At 49.7% G+C, this 23,820-nt stretch overlaps 1 pseudogene; it reads right to left on the bottom strand.

The window, feature by feature from the left end:
* Nucleotides 1-23,820, bottom strand: part of LOC142264639 (uncharacterized) — a 238,957-nt pseudogene that overhangs the window by 61,726 nt on the left and 153,411 nt on the right.

Here is a 23,820-nt window from a genome sequence, read left to right as displayed (position 1 = left end):
GGCCCCGATCACATCTACAAGACGTCACCAACCACGAGCGATGGATCCCGTAACTAAGGCCCCGATCACATCTACAAGACGTCACAAACCACGAGCGATGGATCCCGTAACTAAGGCTCCGATCACATCTACAAGACGTCACCAACCACGAGCGATGGATCCCGTAACTAAGGCTCCGATCACATCTACAAGACGTCACCAACCACGACCGATGGATCCTGTAACTAAGGCCCCGATCACATCTACAAAACATCACCAACCACGAGCGATGGATCCTGTAATGAGAGAAGAGAAGGGAAGAGACGAGAGGAGAAGAGACGAGAGGAGAAGAGACGAGAGGAGAAGAGACGAGAGGAGAAGAGACGAGAGGAGAAGAGACGAGAGGAGAAGAGACGAGAGGAGAAGAGACGAGAGGAGAAGAGACGAGAGGAGAAGAGACGAGAGGAGAAGAGACGAGAGGAGAAGAGACGAGAGGAGAAGAGACGAGAGGAGAAGAGACGAGAGGAGAAGAGACGAGAGGAGAAGAGACGAGAGGAGAAGAGACGAGAGGAGAAGAGACGAGAGGAGAAGAGACGAGAGGAGAAGAGACGAGAGGAGAAGAGACGAGAGGAGAAGAGACGAGAGGAGAAGAGACGAGAGGAGAAGATACGAGACGAGAAGAGACGAGACGAGAAGAGACGAGAGGAGAAGAGACGAGAGGAGAAGAGACGAGAGGAGAAGAGACGAGAGGAGAAGAGACGAGAGGAGACGAGAGGAGACGAGAGGAGACGAGAGGAGACGAGACGAGACGAGACGAGAGGAGACGAGACGAGAGGAGACGAGACGAGACGAGAGGAGACGAGACGAGAGGAGACGAGACGAGAGGAGAAGAGACGAGAGGAGAAGAGACGAGAGGAGAAGAGACGAGAGGAGACGAGACGAGAGGAGAAGAGACGAGAGGAGAAGAGACGAGAGGAGAAGAGACGAGAGGAGAAGAGACGAGAGGAGAAGAGACGAGAGGAGAAGAGACGAGAGGAGAAGAGACGAGAGGAGAAGAGACGAGAGGAGAAGAGACGAGAGGAGAAGAGACGAGAGGAGAAGAGACGTTTACAAAGAAGAGTTCGAGATTCCAGGTGAGAGGAGGAAGAAGCTGTGGACGGGGACAGGAGGAGACTGACTGTAGGTATTTATTCCACAGGGTGTGCAAACAAATATTAAGATGACGGTGCCAACTATTTTGTCGGGCCCATTTTTTGAGTTGTGTGAAATATTTCCAATTTGCTTTTTTTTATGTTATTCCAAATACAAAAAAAGGAAATAAACATGTGTAACTGCAATCACTTTCTGGGAGAAATACTTCACTTTCTGGAACAATTTCAAGGGTGCCAACACTTTCCGCTGTGACTGTATATGGATAAAATCATGTGTGGTCAGTATAAAGGAGGGCACAGGACTTTTTCCTTGCAAAGAAAATACTAAGGACCACGGGCACTCAGTGCGGGGGAAGAAAAGCGATTCCAGCAGCCACCGGAGCCTTTGCGCGCGGGGGGGTAGAACGGCTCGGCCCGCAGCCACAGGAGCCTCCGCGCGGGGGGGGGGGGGGGGACGGCTCGGCCCGCAGCCACAGGAGCCTCCGCGCGGGGGGGGGGGGGGGGGGGGGGGGTACGGCTCGGCCCGTAGCCAACGGAGCCTCCACGCAGGGGGGGAACGGCTCGGCCCGCAGCCACAGGAGCCTCCGCGCGGGGGGGAACGGCTCGGCCCGCAGCCACCGGAGCCTCTGCAGGGAACGGCTCGGCCCAAAGCTTGCACACTCCTCAGATTCACCACAATCAGCAACATTGCACTGAACCCTCCGCTGTAACCTCACCTGAATGGAGGAAAATCTGCTACTGGTTGATAACAGAGAACAGGAGCTGCTCACACAGCAAGAATCTGCTGCACTGTGAAGCTAGAGGACCTGTGGTGACGTCACTGTCATGTGATCGGGGGGCAGAGCTCAGGAAAGAAGTGAAGGATCTGTGATGACATCACAGTCATGTGATGTGGGCGGAGCTGAGAAGGCGCTTTGTGATGACGTCACCGTCATGTGATCAGGGGCGGTGCTGAGAAGAGTAGTAGTGACGGACCTGTGATGACGTCACCGTCATGTGATCAGGACGTCATCTCTTCAGCCCTGAGAGCAGCAGCCCGTCCTGTATTTGTGGGTGTCTTGCTCTCTCTGTTATCAGCCATTATTCAGCGCTGTGTATACAGGAGGTATATGGACTGTATATTATTCCTCCTCACATTTTGCCTCTTCAGTGTTTTTTGCTCTTGGCCGTTTCTATGGTAACTGACATACAGTAATATAGCTTGGTAATCCACCAATAAATAAATACGCCTAAAATATAACTTTTAATAATAATAAATAAAAGGTGAAAGGACCAAAACAAACATATATAGCGCATATGCGCCTAAAAATTGTCACCAGCTGTGATATCCTATGTCTCTGGTATTAGGATTGTACTGTCACAGACAACAATAAATAGTAGGCAGTAGAATAATCGGCAATATGTAACCCTCATCAGGTATCATAAGATAGGGAAATAAAAGGCAACAATCTCACCCGTCTTCAATTCAATTCATCAGGGGTGTGTGTTCCTTAGCCGCAGTAAGTGTAAACAAACGGAGTTGCCACATTATATCGAGGTCCTATGGCTTCCACATATAATCCACGGAATCCCTCATAGACAACTCCGATGTCATATCAACGAAAACTTGTAATTCTCAACGCGTTTCAATTAATCATCAGGAGAATTAGAAAAAATTATGATGTCTTCCAGTGAAACGGCATATCCGCCGCAGAGTTCAGACACCCATCCACATCCAATGCCACATTAATGTGTCCCTCATGGGACCGGCACATCAGCCACTATATGGGTCCAAAAGGTTGAAATAAGTAATCAAGCAAAAATAGCCAGTCTCACATATATCAAACAGCCTCAGTTCAGAGGGCCAAATGTGAATTACGTACTCACCAGGGTCCCGACACGTGGCACTAACTGGTACTACGCCACCGTGCCGAGCGCCGGCATACAGTTTAAATAACAGAGCATTGCCGCTCTGAGGGTAGGCGTGTGACGTCACATCCGTCCCACGGGTGCCCGCCCACTTCCTGCGGGTCATCCCGTGTTGAGACGCATGCGACCCAGGATAGAGTCCTGGAACGCAGGACGCTCCGCGCATGCGCAGATGTATGGCCGCTGCATCTTACATTGTAGTCAGCGCATCCGCCTGCTGTCATCGTGTACAGGAATATTGACATAGTAAATATTCCACGACATCATGCCCTGGGACACACTATCCCAGACACAGATGATCCAGGTTAAATATGACTGTGCCATCATGGTAAAGCGGACAACTTAAACAACACTTCATACGTTATGGTACAGATAAGCTAGGGAGAGGGAGGGGGAGGGATGAGGGAGGGAAAGGGCCGAGGGGCGGGGAGAAGGGACCCGAGGATTTTAATGACCAATTTAAGGGGAAATCCGGTCAGGAACAGTTAAGAAGGTACCTGGGCCAAAACGGATGGGAATAGCAAAAGACCCATCACCATGTAAAATGGCCCTAAAGTCTGATCTTACACCTGCCTATCATGTGGGGGTCGGCACCCTAAAAGGAAACGGTGGATGGTGCCCCCACTCGGCCGTCGTATAACCCTGTCAGAAACCTCACCCTATTACTGGGTTACACAAAGGGTGCAAAGGATAGCATCTCGTTTAGGCCCAGGGGACTCACTGTCCTGAGCCAGAAAATCCATCTCGTCTCCTGCTTTAGGATAAGATTGTCCCAGTCTCCCCCTCTCAAAGGTTGTGGTACCAGATCAATTCCCTGGAATTGGACGGAGTTGGGGTCACCATTGTGTTTTTCGGCAATATGCCTTGCCAATGGGGTGTCACTTTTGTTACGGATGTCCCTTAGATGTTCCCCCACTCTACGTCTAAATTCTCTTTTAGTTTTTCCCACATACTCCTTTGGGCATGTGCAGGTAGCTTTATAAACAACGCCTTTTGATCTACAATTGATAAAATGCTTAATGGTGTAATCCCTGCCGGTCACAACAGATTGGAATTTTTTCCCCACCTTTATGGAGCCACATGCCACGCAGCCACTACATTTGTAGCAGCCTTTTAACTCACTTCGGATCCATGAAGAATTTTTGGGGATGAAATGGCTGTGCACCAATCTGTCACCTAAAGAACGTGCCTTTTTAAAGGTAATGGTGGGAGACGGTGTTAGGGCGGGTGCAATGTCATTGTCCATCCCAAGGATTGACCAGTGTTTTTTGAGGATTTTACGAAAGTCCTCAGCCCCATTATTGTAGGTAGTTATAAAGCGTACCACCTCATCCTTCGGGCTGTTCCGTGGGGCCGAATTTAGCAAGGATGTCCTGTTTCTGACACTCGCTTCAGAAAAAGCTTGGTCAATGACCCCCTCCGGGTATCCTCTCTGTTTTAGTCTCTTATTCAGGTCAGCCGCCTGTTCCAAAAAAAGGGGAGTCTCCGAGCAGTTTCTTCTGAGTCTCAAAAACTGGCCCTTTGGAATCCCCTTCTTTTGGCTCTTGGGGTGGCCACTCTCCCACCTCAAAAGAGAGTTTGTTGCTGTTGGTTTTCGGTATGTGCTGGTCCTGATTTGGCCGTCCATACCTCTCTCAATCAGCACGTCAAGAAACGGAAGTCTGTCCCTGTTCCATTCGAAAGTGAATTTTAGGCCAAGTGTATTGATATTGAGCATTCCAACCATATCTAAGAGTTCAGACTCATCACCCCTCCACAATAGGAACACATCGTCTATAAAACGACACCAGAGGAGTATCTTGTCAGTTGGGATGGGTGAGTCCTCTCCAAAAACAATAGTCTCTTCCCACCAGCCCAGGGTCTTCAGCCCTGAGAGCAGCAGCCCGTCCTGTATTTGTGGGTGTCTTGCTCTCTCTGTTATCAGCCATTATTCAGCGCTGTGTATACAGGAGGTATATGGACTGTATATTATTCCTCCTCACATTTTGCCTCTTCAGTGTTTTTTGCTCTTGGCCGTTTCTATGGTAACTGACATACAGTTATAAACATTAACCCCTTCAGCCCCCGGGCACTTTCCGTTTTTGTGTTTTTTTCTCTCTTTCTGAGAGCCGTACCTTTTTTATTTTTCCGTCAATCTTGCCATATCAGGGCTTGTTTTTTGCGGGACGAGTTGTACTTTTAAATGAAACCATAAGTTTTACCATATATTGTACTGGAAAACAGCAGAAAAAATTCCAAGTGTGGAAAAATTGCAAAAAAGTGTGATGGCACAATAGTTTTTGGGATGTTTTATTCACCGTGTTCACTATATGGTAAAACTGATGTGTTGTTGTGATGTCTGAGGTCGGTGCGAGTTCATAGACACCAAACATGTATAGGTTTACTTGGATCTAAGGGGTTAAAAAAATCACAAGTTTGTCCAATAAAAGTGGATCACGTTTTGCGCCATATTCTGAAACCCGTAGCGTTCTTATTTGTTGGGATCTATGGCTCAGTGACTTCTTATTTTTTGCATCTCGACCTGACGTTTCTAACGGTACCATTTTTGCGCAGATGCTATGTTTTGATCGCCTGTTATTGCATTTTGCGCAAAACTTGCGGCGACCAAAAAACGTATTTTTGGCGTTTGGCATTTTTTTTGCCACTACGCCGTTTACCAATCAGATTAATTGATTTTATATTTTGATAGATCGGGCGTTTCTTAATGCGGCGATACCAAATGTGTATTTTTTTATTATTTTAACCCTTTAATTTTCAATGGGGCAAAAGGGGGGTGATTCGAATTTTTAGGATTTTTATTTTTTAAAACTTTTTTTATCAACTTTTTTTTTATTTTACTAGGCCCCTTAGGGGACTATGATCAGCAATCTGATCGCTCTTCCATATCTTCAGATCACAGCTACACAGCAGATTTTGGCAGCGAGATGTAAGGGGTTAATAGTCGCGGGTGGAGGCGATTCCACTCATAACTTGCAGGTACACGTCAGTTGTTGAAATCAGCTGATATGTGCGCGGATCGCTGTGGACTGCCCGCAGCAGGCCGCAGCAATGACAGTGACACGAGCCATGATGTACCCAGTACGTCACCCCCGGGCTGTTTTCACATTCAGAAATACAGAAAAGTGACAGAAAATACCAAAAGTGACCCCATTCTAAAAAACTGCACCCCTCACTCTGCTCAACACCACATCCAAGAAGTTTATTAACCCCTCAGGTGCCACAGGCATGAATGCAAAGTGGAAGGAAAAAATGACATCTTTACTTTTCCCAAAAAATGTTAATTTAATCTCGAATTTAGCATTTTTACAAGGATAACGGGAGATAGTGCACAATACATTTTCTGGTGCAATTTCTCCTGAGTACGCTGATACCTCATATGTGGTGGAAATCTACTGTTTGGGCGCACGGCAGGGCTCAGTAGGGAAGGAGCGCTATTTGACTAAAATTAGCTGGAATCATTAGCGGACACCATGTCATGTTTGGAACCCCCCTGAGGTGCCTGAACAGTGGAGTTCCTCCACAAGTGACCCCATTTTGGAAACTAGACCCCTCAGGGAATATAGATGGTTGGTGAGCACCATGAACCCCTGGGGGATTCACAAAATTTTATAACGTTGAGCCGTGAAAATGAAAAAATACATTTTTAACCACAAAAATGTTGCATTAACCCCAAATTTGTCAAATTCACAAGGGTAACGGAAGATAATGAACAGTACAGTTTGTTGTGCAATTTCTCCTGAGTACGCCGATACCCCATATGTGGTCAAAAACTACTTTTGAGGCACAGGACAAAATGAAGAAGGGAAGGAGCGCCATATTGGAGTGCAGATTTAGTTAGAATACTTTGCGGGTTCTATGTCACATTGGCAGAGCCCCTGAAGTGACAGAACAGCAGAAACCCCCCACAAGTGACCCCATTTTACAAACTGCACCCCTCAATGAATTCACCCAGGGGAGCAGTCAGCATATTGACATTACAGGTGCGTCACAAAATGTTATTCTATTGGGCAATGAACAAAAAATAATTAAATTTTTACCACTAAAATGTTGTTTTAACCCCAGATTTCCAATTTTCACAAGGGGAAAAGGTCAAAAAGGCCCCATAATGTGTTACGCAATTTCTCCTGAATGTGACAATACCCCACATGTGACTGTGCAGTACTGTTTGGCCACACCACAGGGCTCAGAGGGGAAGGAGTGCCATTGATATTCGGAGCATAGATTTTCCTAGAATAGTTTGAGGCCTCTAAATGCCAGAACAGAAGAAATCCCACTTAAATGACCACATTTTGGAAATTACACCCCTCTGGGAATTCATCTTCGGGTGTAGTGATCATTTAGTCTCTGGAAAACACCCATGGTGTCTGTATTTCCCTGGCTGGCTATCTCTGTCTGTCTCTTTCCCTGGCTGGCTGTCTCTGTCTGTCTCTTTCCCTGTGTCTCCGTCTCTCCACCGATATCATATTACCTCACACATATGCTTCTTATACTAACAATGTCCTTCGTTGCCTATAGCAACCAATCACAGCTCTTATAAATGTTCTGTGGCTCCCAGCTCCAATGACTTTAATGTAAGGAGGTTTTTTGGTGAATAACTGTAAAGCGTGGGGTTTAATTTTCCCCTCAAAACATAGTCTACGACGTTCCCTGAGTCACATGAGGTGTCTGTGCAAAATTTCGTGATTGTAAATGCGACGGTGCTGATTCCTTTAGTGGACATACACATACACACACACACACATACACATACACATACACACACACACACACACATACATACACATATACACACACACACATACACACATATACACACTCATCTTTATATATTAGATATACGCATATGGCTGACGATTCTGGGGCTCGTCATTTTGATGACCCGAAAACGGTGCATGCAGCTTTTTTCGGGATGTCAGAATGATGACTAGCGGTTAATGTTTGGTGAGGACTGTTTGCAGAATTGGAGATTTTCCAAGAGTGATGGTGGACTGTGGAAGGTTCGAGGAGGATCTCAGCTCACGCGGTAAATGCATCACCGGGGTCCTTTCTCTGGAGGACGGTGCAGGGAGGGCAGCTCCGTGTAGAAAAAAATTCTTTCCAGCATCACGTCCAAGAAATAAGGTTCAGCACAGTAAAAGAGACGTCCGGCACCACCGAATCACATATAAAACGCCACAATATATGGAAATAGCCCGACCATATAGAAAATATTCCAACCACTCACCGTAAGGTCACATGAAGCCGGCTTCACACTTGCGATTAACTCCCATGAGTGCTGTGTGAGAATTTCTCGCATTGCACTTGGACCCATGTTAGTCAATGAGGCAGCTCCGATCTGCTATTTTTTTCTCAGTCCAAATCGAACTGAGAAAATAATCCCAGCATGCTGCGTTTTGGTGAGTTCCTCGCACGAGTCTCTTCAATGCAAGTCTATGGGTGCTTGGAAAAAAACGCATGTCACACGGACGGCACACTGACAGCACACGGACGGCACACGGACGGCACACGGACCATCCTAGTAACATGCGTTTTTCACAATAGATTTCTAGCAAGTAGCAGAGAATAAAGTAAATGCTCCTGTACATAACAGTACATGAATAACAGCTGCTGAGGGTAAAAACTGATTGCACACTGACAGCACACCGACTGCACACTGACAGCACACCGACTGCACACCGACTGCACACTGACAGCACACTGACTGCACACTGACAGCACACTGACAGCACACCGACAGCACACTGACAGCACACCGACTGCACACTGACAGCACACTGACTGCACACTGACAGCACACTGACAGCACACCGACAGCACACTGATGAAAAGTGAACTAAAATCGTCCGACTTTCCAGCATGAGAATCGGACCGATTTTACACTCGCAAGTGTGATTCCAGCCTAAGGGTGGTGCTCAACAAAGGAGATAAGAAATAAGGTTAAAAACCAATTTTATTCCATAACTTGTGCAATCTAGCAGGATATGTCAAAGACTAAGAACCTCTTGTAGGTTTGGAACGTGTAAGCCATTGTTTCATTGTTTGATACTGCGTGGACGTCCATCCAACCTAGTGTTGGTTTTAACCTTATGGAATAAAATTGGTTTTTAACCTTATTTCTTGGACATGATGCTGGTAACAACTTTATTCTATTGCCGAAGGTTCGAGGGGTAGAGGCGGAGCTAAAGTGGAGGCGGAGTCTAAATGGGGCCCCAAATTTTTGGCAGTATGGGGCCCTGAAATTCCTGGTGGCATTCCTGGGCAGGACGTACTAGCATCAAACAGGGCGCGGCACGGCTGAGGGAGTCCTGCCCACCTGTCTGCAGAGGAGCGTCCTCTGTAATGGTGACGGCAGATTGTTGCAGGTTACACTGGAGTCCAGCAGCCTGAAGAGTGGAGACGCAACGGTGACCTGTTCTGTGGACGTGCCTGCCGACCTGTTCACTGGCAGACAATGGAGGCACACTATGTGATGGGGGGAAACGAGGGTGTCTTCTATCAAAGTGTTCTATCTACTGTATGTAGTTTCAATCCTCCATTCCCAATCCATACACTGGGTATGTATAGATGGGTGAAACGCTCCAGCACTCTGTGCCCCACTGGCCCTCCCTCCATCTTGGATATTTCCAATGTCTTCCTCCACAGACTGTGTGTGCCCCTCCATCAGGATATTCTGCATGTATCATGATGTATGTAGTGGACATAATGGAGGGGCACACAGTGTACAGGCCGGGGACATCTGCCCACACCAATCCCATACCCCAGATATGTTTTCACTACTACAATAGGCCGTGTGAGTATAAACAACATCTGAACAAGTGGGGGAAATTTTTGGTGGTCACATCCAATCACCATAACCCCTATATAGGACAACAAGGGTAATAAATCCCCGGTAGAGACTCCATAAATATCAAAAGACCAAAAGAGAACGAGTCACAAACACTACCTTAATGCAAATGAATATACAAAGTTTATTAATCAGTTGTATAAAAAACACACAGATTAAAAAGGTTCAAAAGAGTGCTGGGAGGATACAAAAGGAGAGGAGCTGCACAGGAGGATACAAAAGGAGAGGAACTGCACAGGAGGATACAAAAGGAGAGGAGCTGCACAGGAGGATACAAAAGGAGAGGAACTGCACAGGAGGATACAAAAGGAGAGGAGCTGCACAGGAGGATACAAAAGGAGAGGAGCTGCACAGGAGGATACAAAAGGAGAGGAGCTGCACAGGAGGATACAAAAGGAGAGGAGCTGCACAGGAGGATACAAAAGGAGAGGAGCTGCACAGGAGGATACAAAAGGAGAGGAGCTGCACAGGAGGATACAAAAGGAGAGGAGCTGCACAGGAGGATACAAAAGGAGAGGAGCTGCACAGGAGGATACAAAAGGAGAGGAACTGCACAAGGAGGATACAAAAGGAGAGGAGCTGCACAGGAGGATACAAAAGGAGAGGAACTGCACAGGAGGATACAAAAGGAGACGAGCTGCACAGGAGGATACAAAAGGAGAGGAGCTGCACAGGAGGATACAAAAGGAGAGGAGCTGCACAGGAGGATACAAAAGGAGAGGAGCTGCACAGGAGGATACAAAAGGAGAGGAGCTGCACAGGAGGATACAAAAGGAGAGGAGCTGCACAGGAGGATACAAAAGGAGAGGAGCTGCACAGGAGGATACAAAAGGAGAGGAACTGCACAAGGAGGATACAAAAGGAGAGGAGCTGCACAGGAGGATACAAAAGGAGAGGAGCTGCACAGGAGGATACAAAAGGAGAGGAGCTGCACAGGAGGATACAAAAGGAGACGAGCTGCACAGGAGGATACAAAAGGAGACGAGCTGCACAGGAGGATACAAAAGGAGAGGAGCTGCACAGGAGGATACAAAAGGAGAGGAACTGCACAGGAGGATACAAAAGGAGAGGAGCTGCACACCTATGCTGAACATGTGCAGAAGCACATCAAGTACCGGCTGGGACCCTGTGTCACACAATGATAGCTCTCAGAAGGGCTCTAAGCCTGCAATAATTACCATAGAAACCAAGTGGAGTGCAACGTAGTGCAAAAATACTAGGCAGAAAGATGGTACAGAAAGTGCCCAATGCACATGCACTAAGCTAGACTGGAGTAAGAAAGGGGAGAAAACTCGCCCCTAGCACAATGCAAATAACCAAGGGGATTGCAGGTCAGAAAAAATATGCAAGGACACAAACCCATAATAGCCGGATCAGCAGAGGTGAGGTGCAGCTCCACAGACCCCAACGCGTTTCGCGAGGGCTTCTTCACTTCAATAGGCTGTGTGAGGTAAAAAAAAGTCACCAAAATGCTGAACATGCAGACATGGCCTTACAAATAATGAGATAAAAAATTCACCAAATACTCAATGTGTGCACATGGCCCAAGGAATCGTGCACACGCTCAGTATTAGATGTATTAGTATGCAGGGGAACGGCTCGGCCCGCGGCCACAGGAGCCTCCGCGCGGGGGGAACGGCCCGGCCCGCGGCCACAGGAGCCTCCGCGCGGGGGGAACGGCCCGGCCCGCGGCCACAGGAGCCTCCGCGCGGGGGGGAACGGCCCGGCCCGCGGCCACAGGAGCCTCCGCGCGGGGGGAACGGCCCGGCCCGCGGCCACAGGAGCCTACGCGCGGGGGGAACGGCCCGGCCCGCGGCCACAGGAGCCTACGCGCGGGGGGGAACGGCCCGGGAGCCTACGCGCGGGGGGAACGGCTCGGCCCGCGGCCACAGGAGCCTCCGCGCGGGGGGGGAACGGCTCAGCCCGCGGCCACAGGAGCCTCCGCGCGGGGGGGAACGGCTCAGCCCGCGGCCACAGGAGCCTCCGCGCGGGGGGGAACGGCTCAGCCCGCGGCCACAGGAGCCTCCGCGCGGGGGGGGAACGGCTCAGCTCGCGGCCACAGGAGCCTCCGCGCGGGGGGAACAGCTCGGCCCGCGGCCACAGGAGCCTACGCGCGGGGGGGAACGGCCCGGCCCGCGGCCACAGGAGCCTACGCGCGGGGGGAACGGCCCGCGGCCACAGGAGCCTCCGCGCGGGGGGAACGGCTCGGCCCGCGGCCACAGGAGCCTCCGCGCGGGGGGGAACGGCTCAGCCCGCGGCCACAGGAGCCTCCGCGCGGGGGGGAACGGCTCAGCCCGCGGCCACAGGAGCCTCCGCGCGGGGGGGAACGGCTCAGCCCGCGGCCACAGGAGCCTCCGCGCGGGGGGGGAACGGCTCAGCCCGCGGCCACAGGAGCCTCCGCGCGGGGGGGAACGGCTCAGCCCGCGGCCACAGGAGCCTCCGCGCGGGGGGGAACGGCTCGGCCCGCGGCCACAGGAGCCTACGCGCGGGGGGAACGGCCCGGCCCGCGGCCACAGGAGCCTACGCGCGGGGGGAACGGCCCGGCCCGCGGCCACAGGAGCCTACGCGCGGGGGGGAACGGCCCGGCCCGCGGCCACAGGAGCCTACGCGCGGGGGGGAACGGCTCGGCCCGCGGCCACAGGAGCCTCCACGCGGGGGGGGAACGGCTCAGCCCGCGGCCACAGGAGCCTCCGCGCGGGGGGGAACGGCTCAGCCCGCGGCCACAGGAGCCTCCGCGCGGGGGGAACAGCTCAGCCCGCGGCCACAGGAGCCTCCACGCGGGGGGAACGGCCCGCGGCCACAGGAGCCTACGCGCGGGGGGAACGGCCCGCGGCCACAGGAGCCTACGCGCGGGGGGAACGGCCCGCGGCCACAGGAGCCTACGCGCGGGGGGAACGGCCCGCGGCCACAGGAGCCTACGCGCGGGGGGAACGGCCCGCGGCCACAGGAGCCTACGCGCGGGGGGGAACGGCCCGCGGCCACAGGAGCCTACGCGCGGGGGGGAACGGCCCGCGGCCACAGGAGCCTACGCGCGGGGGGAACGGCCCGCGGCCACAGGAGCCTACGCGTGGGGGGAACGGCCCGCGGCCACAGGAGCCTACGCGCGGGGGGAACGGCCCGGCCCGCGGCCACAGGAGCCTCCGCGCGGGGGGAACGGCTCGGCCCGCGGCCACAGGAGCCTCCGCGCGGGGGGGAACGGCTCAGCCCGCGGCCACAGGAGCCTCCGCGCGGGGGGGGAACGGCTCAGCCCGCGGCCACAGGAGCCTCCGCGCGGGGGGGAACGGCTCAGCCCGCGGCCACAGGAGCCTCCGCGCGGGGGGGAACGGCTCAGCCCGCGGCCACAGGAGCCTCCGCGCGGGGGGGGAACGGCTCAGCCCGCGGCCACAGGAGCCTCCGCGCGGGGGGGGAACGGCTCAGCCCGCGGCCACAGGAGCCTCCGCGCGGGGGGGGAACGGCTCAGCCCGCGGCCACAGGAGCCTCCGCGCGGGGGGGAACGGCTCAGCCCGCGGCCACAGGAGCCTCCGCGCGGGGGGAACGGCCCGGCCCGGCCCGAAGCTTGCACTATCCTCAGATTCACCACAATCAGCAACATTGCACTGAACCCTCTGCTGTAGCTTCACCTGAATGGAGGAAAAATCTGCTGCACTGTGAAGCTAGAGGACCTGTGGTGACATCCCTGTCATGTGATCAGGGGGGCAGAGCTCAGGAAAGAAATGAAGGACCTGTGATTACATCACAGTCATGTGATGTGGGCGGAGCTGAGAAGAGAAGACGCTCTGTGATGACGTCACTATCATGTGATCAGGGGCGGTGCTGAGAAGAGAAGTAGTGACGGACCTGTGATGACGTCACTGTCATGTGATCAGGGGTACAGAGCTCAGGAAAGAAATGAAGGACCTGTGATGACATCACAGTCATGTGATGTGGGCGGAGCTGAGAAGGCGCTTTGTGATGACGTCACCGTCATGTGATCAGGGGTGGTGCTGAGAAGAGTAGTAGTGACGGACCTGTGATGACGTCACCGTCATGTGATCAGTACGTCATCTCTTCAGCCCTGAGAGCAGCAGCCCCGTCCTGTATGTGTGGGAGTCTTGCTCTCTCTGTTATCAGCCATTATTCAGCGCTGTGTACACAGGAGGTATATGGACTGTATATTATTCCTCCTCACATTCTGGGTCGCACATTTTGCCTCTTCAGTGTTTTTTGCTCTTGGCCGTTTCTATGGTAACTGACATACAGTTATAAACATTAACCCCTTCAGCCCCGGGGCGCTTTCTGTTTTTGTTTTTTGCTCCCCTTCTTCCGAGAGGCGTAACTTTTTTATTTTTCCGTCAATCTTGCCATACGAGGGCTTGTTTTTTGCGGGACGAGTTGTACTTTTAAATGAAACCATAAGTTTTACCATATGGTGTACTGGAAAACAGCAAAAAAAATTCCAAGTGTGGAAAAACAGCAAAAAAAGTGTGATGGCACAATAGTTTTTGGGATGTTTTATTCACGGTGTTCACTATTTGGTAAAACTGATGTGTGGGTGTGATGCCTGAGGTCGGTGCGAGTTCATAGACACCTAACATGTATAGGTTTACTTGTATCTAAGGGGTTAAAAAAAATCATAAGTCAGTCGAATAAAAGTGGCGCACGTTTTGTGCCATTTTAAGTATGAGCCGCACCGTACGGCGATCTTTTAGAGACAGATTGAATAAATCAAGCAGGTGAAAAATGTAAGGCAAATGTAGCATCCCTGACCACAAGCACTTCTTGGTCATTAAGTGGACCTTCCCAGTAGCTGTACTGGTGAGGGCTCGAGTGATGGTATGCGACATGTGCTGGTGTAAGGTGGGGACCGCACACCAGGAGAAATAGTGGCGGTGAAACAATTGTTTTTTTTTTATTTATTTTTTCACCTTACGATATAGTTAATTAGGTACCAATGGCAGCCGCCGGCCAATCAGAGGCCAGCAGGTGATGTCATACAATGATGTCACCTGCTGTACTCGGGCCGGCAGCTGCTTCTGCTGAAGCTCTTCAGAACGTTTCTGTGAGCGGCGGAAATCATCTGAAGTAAAGCGCAGATGACTGCGGCCCCTGGCATAGGGCCTCCATCATTAGGGGGCCTGAGGGCCGCAAGGTTTCTCAGGGTCGCATATTTGAGACTCCTGGGTAAGAGAGAGGCCTGTTACATACTGCATGGTACTTAAGCACGCCTCACTCAGGACTCTGATAAAAGGTACAGAACACGAATTACTGGCACCGCATCCTGATCTAGACAAGCCGCGGCCTTCTGTAATTTAACTGGTCATTTCAGAATAGTTTAGCCGTACATGCAGTTCTAGTTAAATCACCGGCGGCCACGGCTTGTGTGCCGCCCCGTGCTCGGCAGCCGAGCCACTCAGGTCCGGACCTTCTGTGGGTGGCTCGAGGGTCTCCGGACCCAGTGGTCCTGCGGTCACTCCGACCAAAAAGGGGTTGGCGGTTTAGGGACGTAAGTGCACGGCCAGAGCAGTGTTTTAAGTTCGTGACGCCACCCATGGGATGTGGTGAAGGTGGACACCACCGCTGCAGTTACGGGGCACCCGGGGGAGATGGTATGCAGCAAGTTGTTAACCCCTCCGTGGGCAGGGATGGTGGCCCCGGGACCCGTTGGGGGTGCTTTGGTGGTGCAGGGAGATGGGCGGCCGGAGGGCACTGTTGTACTCATGATTAGAATGAAACACTCGAGTCTCTGGTAAACCAAGATGATGGTGGTTGGTGCCCGCAGCCGGCTGCAGTCGGGTTCCCCACCCAGTTGGTGGTCTCTGCCTTTCTCCTGCACCTGTTTGTGTGATGGTGGACTACCTGCGCTTGCATCGTCAGGAATCTGCTCCCCGGCTTGTGGCTATCGGAAGAGCCCGTTTGCCCTCAGACGCTGGCCCGTGGGATCTCTGAGCCTTGGCGGTGGCTTTCTATCCCCCTCGGTGGGCTGTTGTCTTCTATGGGGGACTTTGGGTGGGAAAGGACCTATAGTCCAGACCGCAATCAGTTAATTAACTCAGTCCAGTATTTTCTAGACCTCGTTTCAGGGTCTGAGTACCGCCTCTTGCGCTCCAGTTTCCGAGTCGGTTCCCCAGGTCAGTACCGGCAGGCCACTACCCTGTCCCGGTCCACCACGGTTCCACCGAGCCGTCTTTCCGGCTCCTGCAGGCAGAGGCCTCCGTATGCCTCCTAGCCAGAGGTACCAGGGCTCCTACCCTGGCACCTGTCAGTCTGTTACAGGCCTGTCACACAGGCCTGACCTCCACTTTACTTCACCTCCAACTACCAACTGAACTCGAAACTGAACTGACTGTGTTTCCTGCCTCAGGCTCTCTGAACTCCTCGTATTTAATAAAACACGACTGGTTGCACGAGATTGGGGTCGTTTAGCACTATGTAATACAGGTTATGTTTTCAAACCTACACTTTAGGTACAGGCTATTTCTCTGCACCTATCCGTACCAGCTGCGGCATCTATCCATAGCGGCCATGCCTGCCACATCAGCCTTATCTGAGACGGTCAGTCTCTGCACCCCTGGGGCCAGCGGTTGCAGCACCAAGTTTCCCTGAGTGGCACCTAGTTCCTACCGGCAGCCCAGTCTATCCTCACCAGATGCTCTGGTGAATACCTGTTGTGCGCCTAGGTCACACCCCTCAGGTGTACCGTGTGCTGCAGCCCAGTGGGTCCACTCTCGCTTGTACCAGTAAGTCCATTTTCTGGACTTTGATTACAGGCCGACGCTCTCGCTAAGTTTCTGTAAAATTTGGGAAGACACTGGAGTCACATTGGTGAAATTGTCCCAACCGATGAAGAGTCACTCAGATAGGAGATGTCTGGATCCACCTGGTTTTCAGCATGGAGACAAGGCATGGCTCTAATCAAGATATGTCTGTCTAAAAATGCCTTCTTACAATTTGGGTCCCAGATGCATTGGACCTTTGGAGGTTCTTAAAGAAATGAATGCCGTCTCCTACAAGATGAAGCTTTCAGCCTTATTTCACATACCCAATTCATTCCACGTGTCTCTCCTCAAGCCTGGCATCCTGAGTCACTTCTTCGAGGATCCAAGGACCTAAAGGCCCCGTCACACGCAGAGATACATGTGTGGCAGATCTGTGGTTGCAGTGAAATCATGGACATATTGTTCCATTTAGTACACAGAAAAAACACTTCCAGATTTTCATTATTTACAACTTATTTTGCAGACTCAAACAGTAGCATTAAACACAAAGAAAAAAAGAGAGTCTTAAATGCAACTATGTATTTTTGCAAATATCAAAAAGTATGTTTTTATTAAGAATAAAAAGAGCAATTTACAACCATCATAAAAAAAGCACAAGTAAGATCTCAAACGATGAGTCATGGTCCAGGAAAAGACAGGTTCACACATCACGCTGCAGGAAAATTCCCATTGAATCAAACAAATCCCATCATTTTTTATATAATTTCAACATGTGTTGTGAATTTCCAGGCTTCCAGTTATAAAGGCTATTTAGATCATTAATGTGCAACAAGAATAACTGGTATATTTAATGTTTCAGTATTTTTGCACACAAGGGGTTAATCCACCATTTTGTTTAGACCCATTCACACTGGTTCGTGGATCAGTACACACCTGTGCTTGCTGACAGCACTTGGCAGTTGAACAGCAGTAGTATCTATAGAAATTGGTGATTTTAGATCATGATGGTTACTGCGCTTTTATTTAACTGCTGCCGCTCAAACACCAGCGCAAAGCAAAGGGTTGCTCCTTCATTACCATACACTGGTTCATACGTGAATGTGCCCCTATATGTGCTAGCAACCCTCAGCAGTTTAGACAGTTAGGCTGGAAACACATCTATGCGAGTAAAATCGGTGCGACTGAGCTGAAAAAAACTCAGCTGATTTTAGTTCACGTTAGGTCCGAGTGCAACGCAAGTGCGATGCTTTTTCTGACTAAATTAATGATTTTACTAGCGTGTGTAATGCGTATTTTTTACTATGTCATCTGCCATTCAGCTCTGCTACATGGCCGCTGACAGCAGACACAGACAGCCATGTAGCAGAGCTGAATGGCCGCTGACAGCAGACACAGACAGCCATGTAGCAGAGCTGAATGGCAGATGACAGCAGACACAGACAGCCATGTAGCAGAGCTGAATGGCCGCTGACAGCAGACACAGACAGCCATGTAGCAGAGCTGAATGGCAGATGACAGCAGACACAGACAGCCATGTAGCAGAGCTGAATGGCAGATGACAGCAGACACAGACAGAGCCGCATGATCACAATGAACTCAGGTGAACTTCACCCGACTTCATTGTCATGCTGCGGCTCTGTCTGTGCCGCGTCCTGATTAGCGGTCACCAGTGAAGGACTCACCGGTGACGACTAATCCCCTGAGTGACTCAAGTTTCCCCTCCTCTCTCATACTCACTGTTCCCCGATCCCCGGCGCTGCACGGCATTCACACTGCTCCGGCGGCTTTTAATATTTTGAAAAAGCCGGCCGCCCATTAAACAATCTCGTATTCCCTGCTTTCCCCGCTCACAGGCGCCTATGATTGGTTGCAGTGAGACACGCCCCCACTCTGAGTGACAGGTGTCACACTGCACCCAATCACAGCAGCCGGTGGGCGTGTCTATACTGTGCAGTAAAATAAATAAATAAATAATTAAAAAAAACGGCGTGCGGTCCCCTCCAATTTTAATACCAGCCAGATAAAGCCATACGGCTGAAGGCTGGTATTCTCAGGATGGGGAGCCCCACGTTATGGGGAGCCCCCAGCCTAACAATATCAGCCAGCAGCCGCCCAGAATTGCCGCATACATTAGATGCGACAGTTCTGGGACTGTACCCGACTCTTCCCGATTTGCCCTGGTGCGTTGGCAAATCGGGGTAATAAGGAGTTATTGGCAGCCCATAGCTGCCACTAAATCCTAGATTAATCATGTCAGGCGTCTCCCCGAGATTCCTTCCATGATTAATCTGTAAATTACAGTAAATAAACACACACAACTGAAAAAATAATTTTTTAGAAATAAAAAACACAAACAAATCCCTCATTACCAATTTAATAAGCCCCAATAATAATAAGCGTCGCTTCCAGCATGAAGGTGACAGGAGCTGCAGCAGACACCGCCGCTCCTGTCACCTCCACGCAGCAACTGAGGTGAGTAGCGCGATCAGCTGAGCTGTCACTGAGGTTACCCGATGGCCGCCACTGGATCCAACGGTGGCCGCGATTAACCTCAGTGACACCTCAGCTGATCGCGCTACTCACCTCAGTTGCTGCATGGAGGTGACAGGAGCGGCGGTGTCTGCTGCAGCTCCTGTCACCTTCATGCTGGAAGCGACGCTGGAGGTCCGTGGATTACGCCGGACATGGAGGGCTTTTTGGGGCTTATTAAATTGGTAATGAGGGATTTGTTTTTTTTATTTCTAATAAATGATTTTTTCAGTTGTGTGTGTGTGTTTATTTACTGTAATTTACAGATTAATCATGGAAGGAATCTCGGGGAGACGCCTGACAAGATTAATCTATGATTTAGTGGCAGCTTCTGCAGCAATTCTGGGCGGCTGCTGACTGATATTGTTAGGCTGGGGGGCTCCCCATAACGTGGAGCTCCCCATCCTGAGAATACCAGCCTTCAGCCGTATGACTTTATCTGGATGGTATTAAAATTGGGGGGGACCGCACGCCGTTTTTTTTTTAATTATTTAATTATTTATTTCACTGCACAGTATAGACACGCCCACCGGCTGCTGTGATTGGGTGCAGTGTGACACCTGTCACTCAGCGTGGGGGCGTGTCTCACTGCAACCAATCATAGGCGCCTGTGGGCGGGGAAAGCAGGGAATACGAGATTGTTTAATGAGCGGCCGGCTTTTTCAAAATAGTAAAAGCCGCCGCAGCAGTGTGAACGCCGTGCAGTGCCGCGCCGGAGATCGGGGAACAGTGAGTATGAGAGAGGAGGGGAAAATGACCGACATGGACAGAGAGAGAGAGACAGACAAGACATAGAGACCGACCGACAGAGAAAGAATAGAGACCGAGAGGGAAAGACCGACTGACAGAGAATAGTGATTGACAGACATTGTGAGAATCACTGGTTTCCAGTGTTTTAGGAAACATGCGAGAAATGTATTTAGAAAATCGCATGTCACTAGGATGGTGTGAGTGCCGTCCCGTGACATCCGATTATTTACACGCTCCCATAGACTTGCATTGGAGAGACTCGCAGTAGAAACTCGCAAAAAAGCAGCATGCTGCAATTTTTTTCTCAGTCCGATTTGGACTGAGAAAAAAAAAAAAAAAAAAAAAAATCGCAAATGCGAGCTGAATCATTCACTAACATGTGTCCGAGTGCAATGCGAAGGGTGTTACTGTAATGTAATCCCTGCACTGTTCCGCTTCCTCCACCCGTGAGGGATGCCAGCGCACTTACCATTCCGGCTGCTCTGCGATGTCTCTGGCTCTCGCCGCAGCTTCCTGATGTCTGCATACGCTGCACAGGTCTCCTTGGGGTGTGGGAACATGCTTTGTCCTCTCTTCTGAAAGAGGAAGTGCGCTTAATCCAGAAGTTCTTTTCAGCCTATGTGAGAGGCACTGGTTACTTAAGGCCGTCTAGTCTGTACCAGCCATCCTGCCAGAACCAGGCTGCCAGTCAGTTGCAGCTGTCCTGCCTGGTCCTTAGTTTGGATCTACATTCCTGACCCCTGGGGTCAGCTGCTGCAGAACCGGCGGACTACCCTGGAGTGGTACCTGGCGACTACCTTCCAGCACAAGCCTGATCTCAACATCAGAGGCTATATTGAAGACGAGGTAGTCGCTTAGTCCTGCACCTCCAAGGTAATGTTATGTCCCCACTGGAGTCCGCTCCATAGACTTCTGCTTCGATCACCAGGCGACGCCATGTTCCCGCCGTGGATAGTGCTGGTGGTGGGAGGGGAGTCGATGCCAGCGGCGCCGGTGGGCGCAGGCTCAGCTCATTCACTGGGCTGGGTTTCCATGGGATCTGCAGTACCACTGGCTGACTGTAGGTGGCATATCTTCCAGCTAACGTTACCATCATTCAGTAGTAGTAAGAAGGATTTGCGGGGCACTACTTTCACTGAGGACTGTCCACATTAAACAATCAGCAGCTAGTTGTGAAAAGCACACACGGTGCTATTGATCTCTGCTGCGACCAGAGGAGACTTCCAGGTCGGACTATACTGAATACAGCTGCGGGGTGCTTGTTCCAAAAGCATCAGAGCATAGAACATTAAGCAAAGGAAGAAAAAAGGAACAGGAAGACCTGTTGAAGCCCCACCTACAGGGGCGAAACGGCCCTAGTCTTTTTGTGCTAACAATCCTCATTCCCTCCCTGTAACGCCGAAGCATGTATCCTCTGACCATGAAATAAATCTGAACACTTCACAGCAATTACCGGTGAGTGCCGTTCCTTTTTTCTTCCTTTGCTTAAAGTTACCATCATTCAGCTACAACCAATTGGAAGACACCACACCCTTCTTATTCCCCCTCCTGTCTGCTGACTTCTGCCAGAGATAGTTCTGTATTCCTGGTTCCTGTTCTGTTTGTATAGGGATTCCCATGCGCTGACCTTTGCTTGTGTTCTGACTCCCCTCCTGCCTGTCGTTCTTGTACCTTATTGCCAGTCCCGGATTTAACCTCTGCTTTGTTTCCTTATTACGCCCTTGCCTGCCGATTCTGTTCCTGTATTGCATTTCCTGTTTTTTTGACCCTGCCTGACCACCACAGACTACAACCTACCACATGTGGTGATCTCTGGGGCTCTGTGTAATTCCAAATCCCTGTATAGGGGTTAAAAGGTTGCAAAGTTCTCGGGGTCCTGCTTTGTGAGCGGCTTTCCTCTAACCTCCCTTTACAGCCAGTCTGAGTCTGTGGCTCCAGGCAGGCGTTACAGGTAAGCCCAGACCTGAGGCGCAATGAGTAAACACCCACCACCGTGACAACGGGATTTGTGCCCTACAGGCTATCATCATAGCATGGAGTAATGTATAATGTATAAATTGTCTGTAAATAATATAAAAAGGAGTAATTATGGTTAATATTTTATACCGTGCTTTATTATTTAAGCAATATATATCTTCGATAATTTTGTGTTTTTATCTTACCTTTATAAGTGATATTCAGAAAAGCAATAACACTGGGGGTTGTCTTTATTTAAAGTTTGTCTTGGTTACTGAAGGTATAGAACAATGGACAGAGCTAGTTTGAAGGAATTCAGCAGAATCCATAATTTACAATTTTCTTATTCCCAACTAATATATCCTTTTTGGGTCATGTCCTCAGCCGCCCCTTTTCTTTTGTGGTTGTAATAAACTTGTTACTTAGCATCTGAGATTCAGACAAGCCAGGTGCACGGACACCGGCTGTGTGTTCTTGTCTCCGATGCATTGCTATTAATTGGACCAACACTGGCAGATATGGGGATCACTTGCATCTCACTCCAAATTACCATTCCCAGGAAAGGGTTTCCACGACAAAGACAATATAAAATCTGTCCATCTTAAGCATTTCCTTCTGTATGAAATAAAAATAAAGTCTTGGATTTCTCTTTTAATAAATTACTGCAATGTCGATATCTTAATGGTTTTATTCAGTTTCATTATCTTAATAATTATCTTTATATATTCATAATGTTTGAATAAATATTAAAAAAAGATACCTGCACATTTCCCACATTCTTAACAACAATCTGGTTTCCTCTCCAGCAATTCTCCGGTGAGTTTCAAAATTTAATTACCTTTTAAAACATTTTGCACATGCAGAGCATCATAATGGCGTCTCTCCTGTGTGGCCTCTCTGATGTTTGTAAAGGCTTGACTTTTGAGCAAAATGTTTCCCACATTCTGAACATGTGTAAGGCTTCTCTCCTGTGTGAATTCGCTGATGTTTAACAAGACTTGACTTCTGGGCAAAACATTTCCCACATTCTGAACATGGATATGGTTTCTCTCCTGTGTGAATTCTCTGATGTGTAAGAAGGTTTGATTTCTTTAAAAAGCATTTTCCACATAGTGAACAGGGAAATGGCTTCTCTCCTGTGTGACTTTGATGATGATGTCTAAGACTAGCCTTCGTAATAAAAGATTTCCCACATTCTAAACATGAATATGGCTTCTCTCCTGTGTGAATTTTCTGATGTTTTGCAAGATCTGATGGATGTGTAAAGCGTTTCCCACATTCTGAACAAGAGAATGGCCTCTCCCCTGTGTGAATTTTCTGATGTTTAGCGACATCTGATTTACCTTTAAAGCACTTACCACATTCTGAACATGAATACGGCTTCTCTTCTGTATGAATTTTCTGATGTTTAACAAGATCTGATTTACCTGTAAAGCTTTTCCCACATTGTGAACATAAATATGGCTTTTCCCCTGTGTGAATTCTCTCATGTCTAACAAGACTTGATTTATCTGTAAAAGACTTCTCACATAGCATACATGAATACGGCTTCTCTCCTGTGTGAAATCTTTCATGTATAACAAGACTTGATTTATCTGTAAAGCTTCTACCACATACTGAACAGGAATACGGCTTCTCCCCTGTGTGAATTCTTCTGTGTGCATAAAGACTTGAGTTTTTTGTAAATTGTTTTCCACACTGATCACAATGAAACCTTTTCTGACCTGTGCTTGTGGAAGCAATTTGAGATTGGACAGGAGAAGGATCTTCATGGTTACAGGGATTGTGTGTTAGATCTGTACTGTTAAGTCCTGAATTTACATTAATGGTAATGCCATTTTCTTCTGAAGAGGACTGCTTGAGATCTTCATCTTCATCATTTAACAATGCCATGAAGTTTCCCTCAGAATTCCTCATGTGATTTTCTGTTAAGATAAAAAAATCATGTTTAAAGTTTTCTTTTAATGACAAAGTAGATATTCACAACATTATTTTGAAGCTAAACCAA

Source organism: Anomaloglossus baeobatrachus, chromosome 1 (assembly GCF_048569485.1).
Source record: "Anomaloglossus baeobatrachus isolate aAnoBae1 chromosome 1, aAnoBae1.hap1, whole genome shotgun sequence".
NCBI lineage: Eukaryota > Metazoa > Chordata > Amphibia > Anura > Aromobatidae > Anomaloglossus > Anomaloglossus baeobatrachus.
Note: the sequence above shows the minus strand (reverse complement) of the source record. Positions and strands in the feature narration are given on the sequence as shown.